General features: G+C 57.4%; 1 long non-coding RNA gene across 1 annotated transcript; it reads right to left on the reverse strand.

Annotated features, from left to right (window-relative positions):
- Positions 1 to 4,228: 4,228 nt before the first annotated feature.
- Positions 4,229 to 6,106, reverse strand: LOC118897783. Its single transcript, XR_005020547.1, has 3 exons — positions 5,979 to 6,106; positions 4,772 to 4,870; positions 4,229 to 4,351 (listed from the first exon to the last, which is right to left on the reverse strand). It is a non-coding gene; the product is annotated as an uncharacterized LOC118897783 (long non-coding RNA).
- Between the last annotated feature and the right edge of the window lie 1,116 nt (positions 6,107 to 7,222).

Here is a 7,222-nt window from a genome sequence, read left to right on the forward strand (position 1 = left end):
AGCGCTGCGTCCTGCTGGCTGGGTGCCCTTCGTTGACCTTCCTGGGCCTCTGTCTCCTGGTGTGAAACGGGGCCCACAATACCCAACTCATAGGGTCGTTGTGAGGCCTCAGGGAAAATGTGTAGAAAGAAGACGTGAGTGTTGATGCTTAGCAAATATGGGAGCCTCTACGCATCTGGTGCTCAGAGGTTGACAGGGGACACCAGACAGGCCTGGCCCAACTCCTGGCAGCCCGTGTCCGTAACCCCTCCGCAGATGCAGGACAGCCACGAGCCCACCTCGTGGGGCTGGGAGGGTACATGAGGGAAGAGGACAGTCCATGCGCAGCGGCCACTGAGTTCCCGCTGGCCCCGGGCATGGCCTCCTTCCCCTGTACCCTCGTGCTCGTCCTCCTCGGCGGTGCGAGTGGGCACGACCGTCCCGGCCCCGTTGCCCGGTCAGCCTCGGCCACCAGCGCATCTGCCCACTGCCCCCGCTGGGTCTCCCCGGCCTCTGGCCTCTGGCAGTTGCTTCCAGTTCTTCCCAACCTTTCGAATCTCCAGCTGATCAGCTCCCTGAGCTCAAGGACCAAGGTCGGAGGCAGAAATAAAGACAAAACAGCTTAGCTGTCTTCAGTCACATTAGCTGTTGCGGGGAAGGGCAGTAAAACAGAGATGAGATATCAGGTCTGATACAGAAACACAGAGTAGAGTGACCAGGGGGCAGATGGCAGGCTTTGAAACCAGGCAGACCTAGGTGCTATCTGGACAGCCTTGGGTGAGCCCCTGCCCCCACTGGGGCCCGGCCCTTTGGGCTCAACACAGCAGTGATTACTACGATCCTTAGTATTATCAGTCTTGTACATGTAGGAGGCTCAGGGCTCCGTCCCGGGCCCACCACTCTTCTCTACACGCCCCCCACCCCCGCCGGGTGTCTTCACCAGCTCATGACTCTAGTCCCATCCAAGGTCTGCTTCCAGCTGGGCTTCTCCCCCCGAACATAGACACACACACCCCTGTGAGCTGGACATCTGCCCCAAGGTCTGGTACCCGTCTCTACATCAGCGCGTCCAGAACTGAGCTTCCGGCCGCCCTGGGTATGGACCAGGTACTGTGGATGCATCTATGAGAAGGGGGGGTCCGGGCCTCCTAGGAAGGGGAGCCCGAAATCATCGGAGGTAGGAGGAGACTGCACAGGGACTGCTGAACACCCCCCCACCCCACGATCGCTGAGCTGAAAGGGTGACGCCGGAGCTGGCGTCCTGCCACGTCTTGTTGCTAGGGTACCCCTGCCCCCGATTGTGCCGGGAGAGGGGTCCCTGCTTCTCTGCTGGGGCCAGCTCTGCCTCTGTGACTCCCACCCTGGAGACCTGGATTTCATGTCTCTCCAGACAAAAGAAAAGTGGGGCTATAGGAGTCCACCGCCCGGGAGTCCAGCGAGGCCTCTGCGGCGTCTGCTGCTTGATTTCCACAGAGAGCAAACCTGCCCTGAAGGCGCCCTGCAGTCACCCAAGGGCTCCAGCCGGCCCACCATCCTCGGGCCTCCCATCTTGACCTACCAGCATCACACACCCCAGCCGCATCCTTCCTCGATGAGTTATTCTTTCCTTACTGGGAAATTACAATAGTGGTATATTTTAGTTGCTAAAATTCTATGATAAAGAAACAAACAGGAAAGATGAAAAGTCAGTCCTCAAACCACCTCCCCCAGAGCTCCCTGCTGTTGACGGTTCTCTGCACAGGTGTGTGTGTACATCTGTGTGAATGCACGTGCAGGACTTGAAACGCTGCAAAGGGGGAAAAAAGATGCAAAGGGGGTCCTGCCAATACTGTAGTTCTGCATCTTGCTTTTGTTTTCACTTACTAAGCTGAGAACTTTTCTCAGGGCCAGAGCAGAGTCTTGTCATTGGCTGTATAGTTCTTTGTCATGCAGCCGCCTTCCTGCCGCAGGACACACAGGTGGCTCTGCTTTCTTCTTGCCCTAGTACAGACCACGAGGCATGGGACACCTTCGGCGTTTGGCAAGGATATGTTCCTAAAAGTGGGATTTCTGGGTCACAAAGTGCGTGCATTTTAAATGTGGCTAAGCCTGCCCAGCTCACCTTCCCGCTGAACGAGGCACTACGCTCGTCCCGTGTCTGTGGCACAGGTGCATCCCTGACCCTCCTTTCAGCTCTGCCCCCCCGCCGTGGGTTTTTCCCATGATTGCTGAGGTTAGGGACCTAGTCAACTGTTCACCAGCCAGGAGTGTTTCTTAGTCTCTGAGTTACCCCTTTCTCTCCTTTGCCCAGTTTTCTCTACTGGGCTGTATGTGTCTTACTTATGGGCTCACGGAATCTCTTTAGATGTCACACCATTAATCGGTTGTCCGTTGTACATGTTTTAAATATTTTCTCACAGTCAAATGTCCTTTAACTTTGTTTCTCGTGTAATTTTGCCACGCGTCAGCTTTTTATTTTTATGGCGTCAAATCTGTCGGGCTTTGCTTTTCTAGCTTCTGGATTTTGTCTTGCTTGGGAGGATCTTCCAAGATCTTGAAAATATTCTCCTCTCTTTTCATCCAGTGATTTTATAGCTTTGTTTTTCCCTTTTACAGGCTTGATCCATCTGCAATGTATTTTGTGGTGTGACACTCCCTTTTTTGGGAAACCTGGTCCAGCCCGGGCGTACACACAGATGCTCCCACTGGCCCATTCTCCCACCCACCCATTCCTTCACTCGTGCCCTCCACAGTGTTTTGAGGCTTCACTACGCCCCCAAACATTGAAGATACAGCAGGGCCTGCCCTCACAGGGGTCACGTCTGCGTGGGGGAGACAGGTGGCAAACGAACAAACATGCGGTTAGCTAATGCGACTTCAGGTAATAGGGCGGGGAATGGGACAAGGGGACAGAGAGTTAACACGGAGGTGATATTTTCAATAACGTAGTCAGGAATGGCCTCTCTCAGAACACAGCCAAAGCCAGAGATGCTGAGACATGAGGGAGGAGCCGCCTGGCTGCCTGGGAAGATGCTCAGAATGGAGACAGCAGCAAGCGGACGTGCTCCTCCAGGGCAAGGACAGCGTGAAGGTCGTGTGCTCCAGGTAGGGGCTGGGGGGCGGTGGGATCACGGGGCCTCGGAGGCCCCTGGGAAGGGGCAGCTTTCGCTCTGTTATTGGGAGTCTTTGATGGTGGCCTTTGGTACATGCGGTGTCTTAGGCGGAGGTGGGCAGGTGGGCATGTGTCTTTCTTTTCTGTTGGCCTTTCAATGTGGGTGCAGGGGGCCCCCCACGCCACACTCCCCACACTGCACTCTCACTCCTGTGGGCTTTCTTTTTTTTAATTCATTTATTTTGGGCAGTGTTTGGTCTTTGTTGCAGTGTGCAGGCTTCTCATTGCCGTGGCTTTTCTTGTTGCAGAGCACGGGCTCTAGGCACGCGGGCTTCAGTAGTTGTGGCACGCGGGCTCAGTAGTTGTGGCTCGCGGGCTTAGTTACTCCGTGGTATGTGGGATCTTCCCGGGCCAGGGCTCGAACACGTGTCCCCTGCACTGGCAGGCGGATTCTCAACCACCGCGCCACCAGGGAAGCCCTCTCCTGTGGTCTTAATAGCCACTAACGTGCAATGTCACACCCTGGCATATAGGGAGCCTTCCACGGGCATCCGAGCACACCTCATTGGAGCCTCACACCCAAAAGCTGCCACTGTGGACTCCTTCAGTGCCTCTGCAGGCTCGAGAGAAGGAGCTGGGGACGGAGGCTGGTCACCGGCTGGCGGGGGAGGCCACGCAGAGGACAGCAAGCCTGCCGCCGCCTGGACCAGCAGAGGCTCAGCCTTCGGCTGCACACTGCTCCCTGGACTTGGGAGACGGCGACAGTGGGTCACCCAGGTGACGGCACCCGTGCCTCATCACAGCCCGGGAGGGTCTGCAGAGCTGGCCAGGGCGAGGAGGGAGCCCCGAGCCAAAGTAGGAGGCATAGCTGTCAGGGCTGGCCCAGCGCTGGGCCCGAGGCCCATGCTGAGAGGCAGCAGGGAGGGGCAAGGAGACCCTCAGTGTGGAGGAGGGGAGAAGAGGGGGGCTATCCCAGGAGAGGGGGCAGGGACTCAGAGAAGCGGGGAGGCAAGGAGCGACCCCACAACATCAAAACAGTATCACAGTTCACCAAGGGCTCATGACACCAGGCTGTGCTGAGACGTGTCGCTCAGGGAAGGCTCCACGTCCCACGGGCCTGAACGCTGAGATTCCAGCCAGGCCTGCCTTCACCTCCGGGCCTCTTTCCATTTCTTTATTAACTCTTGTCCTTAAGAGGTGCCAAACCAAAGCCTCCTAGTGCCATCCTTGTCCATCCTCGGGAGGGAAGGGTACAGCCAGCAGCAGAGGCAAGCAGGGTACCTGGGCCAGGGGTCATTTGGAGAAAGAGAGCCAGGCCAGATGCACAAGGTCCGGGAACCCAGGCCTGGGCAGACACAGATGCGCTTGGCAGGTCGGGGGGCCTGGGAGAGAGGGAGCACGGGGACAGGAACGTCCCAGGGCCAAGCTTTCTCGGCCCGGCTTCCCACGGCGGGGCTGGGTGTCGTCCCTGGCTGGAGTCCACCATCTCCCCCCACCAGGAGGGCCGTGTGGAAGGAGCACTGGGGGTGAGGTGTGTGGCAGGGCCTCCAGGGCAAAACCACCTAAGCTCTGGCCGACAGACTGAGGTGAGGGGTGGGTGGGAGCAGGTAGAAGGGCGAAGCAGGAAGAGCCGCAGCCCTGGACATCACAGGTCACGTCCACATGAGTGTGGAAGCAAACGCCTCAGAGCTTGGCTATTACCTGCTCTCAGACCTGCGCTGGTCTCCTCTTCTGCATCGGTGCCGTTTTGTCCCTGAATGTAGACGCACTTCCGGTTAGGTCTCTGGGACTAATGATAACCTTAGCCAGAGAAGGATATAGATGCTCCACACAAGCATTCTGGAACTCAGAACCATTCAGCTGTCTCTCCAGACCCCCTGACCGTGGTCCACAGGGCTGAGGAGGCTGGCTCATCAACATCCTCTTCAGCCTCAACTCCACCGGCGTCCCCAGAAGTTCCCAGACACCTGGCCTTGAACTTGTCCGGTCCCCTCCCCCCACCCCGGGGTCCTTGATCTGGCGCCTCTTCCCCCAGGACCCCTCCTGCCCTGGTGAGGCCCTTCCTAGACCCCCGTCCACCTTCTCCAGTATTCCCTTCCCACACTATACACAGGCTGTCATGCTTTGTAGCACACATTACTAACTACAAATACTCGTTCCTTATTAGCTAGTTAGCTGGCTGCTTAATCAGTTATTCGGTTCCTGGTTTATGTCCGCCCCCCCCCCACCCACAACTTGGTCGTAGGACCCAGAGGACCGGAACCTTGCTTGTCCTACTCAGCACTGTATCTCTTTGCTTAGCACAAAATGGCACAATGTCTCTGTTGAATGAATGAATGATTGCATCTACTGGACACACGTCCCCTGAGCACTTACCGAACTTTCCAGCACAGGGCAGCTCAGATGAAAAGGACACGGTTTTCCCCCCGCACCCCCAGGAGCTCCCAGCACTGGGGGTCACCTTTGTTGTCAGCCTGGCCCCGACCCAGAACCTCAGCCCTGACAAATGGCCTTCTTCTTACTTCCAGGCTGCCCCCCGCACCCCAGGCCCCTCCACGTCCGGCTTAGCTCCGGGGGCTCCTGCCCAGACGTTCCTGAGGCCCTGACCCCACTGCTCCCGGAAGCCCTGCTCTTCCCAGGCTGGAAGTGACCTCGGGTGAAAGCAGCCACGGACTGAAAGGCAGGGACGGGACAGACTCCTCTGGGGCAGCAGAGCCCAAGGACCCTCAGCGCTGTGGAGGGTGGGCAACAGCTGTGGCCCCTGGAGGTTGGATGCCCTGGAGGGGGTGGGGCACGGTGTGAGCCGGCAGCGGAGGGATGACCCCCACCCACGCAAGGGATGAGCATGAAGACCTCCAGCCCTCATGCCCTGGGGGCCAGGGGTGCGGAGGACACGGGCTCACCTCACCTCTAGGGAAGGCCTTCGGGCTCAGTACCCCCGTCACCAAAGCACACAGCTTTGGGAAAATCCAGCAATGCAGCCTGGACACTTCGGCAGCTTTAGCTCAGTTTTTTCAGAGTATGAGACCACTTGATTCCAATCTCTATGGCTCCCAAAGAGGTCAAAAGAGGCTGTAAGCACATGGAGACAGGGACCCCATCAGTAAGGATGCTTCCGCTGCAAGGAGCAGGAAAAACCAACCAGAAAAGGCACTGAAGAAAATTTTACAGATCAAGAAGGCTTGAGGAAGGGCAGCACCAGGTTGATCAATTCAGCAATTCAGTGACATCGACCCAGGTTCTTTCCGTGTTTCAGCTCGGTTCCTCAGTGTGTGAGCTTTGTCCTCATGCTAGCTCCCCTCATGGTTTCAACACAGCTGCCAATGTTCCAGGCATCGCACACAGACACCACAGAGGCAAAGAGAAGGCACCTCTTCTAACGCCTCTCTTTAGTCAGTGGGAAACCTCTCCCGGAAGCTCCTCCCCCAGATCATTTCCTCTCACACCCTATTGGCCAGAATTGTGTCACATGCTTACTCTACACCAATCACTGACAAGGAGCTTGGGATTACCATGTTTGGCTGAGAATAGTTGGGATTACCCTTGAACCACAAGTGGAGGAGGCATGGACACCAGCATATCCAAGTCGTACCAGTAAGGTGGACAGCTGTTGAGGAAGGGACTGGCCTCCAGGACAGAGAGAACAAGGGGGGCCTTGAAAACCACAGAGTCCCACGGGCCCCACGCACGATGGGTGTGTGGAAGACTGGAAACGCAGCCCTTGACTGCCTAGGCTCCCAGGTGACAGCACAACTGCGTGGGGACCCCCGCCAGAGCCAGAACTGCAAATTAACAGACAAGGGAGCTTGTGAATCAGACTGGATGCCCGATCCTCTGGGCCGATGCTGTCCGGTGTGGAGCGCTGGGCTCCAGAAACCTTTTGTCAAAGGAGCGCCTACAGAAGGGAATGAACTCTGGCTGATGGGGTTGGCCTCGACTCAGAAACCGGGACCCCCACCTCTCCAGAAGCACCCAGCCCAAGCAGCTGTGGGCACCTCCCATGCTCCCAGGAAAGACAGGCGCCTCCCCGGATGGTCAGTGAGGGAAAAACCCCACCCTCTGGGACTGCATCCACTTCCTGCCGAAGAATCTTCTCGGCCCTTTACAGGCGGGCGGCTTCCCAGAGACTCCCAAGGCCCTCAGCCCGCCATG

The sequence above is a fragment of the Balaenoptera musculus genome, chromosome 7 (genome assembly GCF_009873245.2).
Source record: "Balaenoptera musculus isolate JJ_BM4_2016_0621 chromosome 7, mBalMus1.pri.v3, whole genome shotgun sequence".
In the NCBI taxonomy this organism is placed as follows: domain Eukaryota; kingdom Metazoa; phylum Chordata; class Mammalia; order Artiodactyla; family Balaenopteridae; genus Balaenoptera; species Balaenoptera musculus.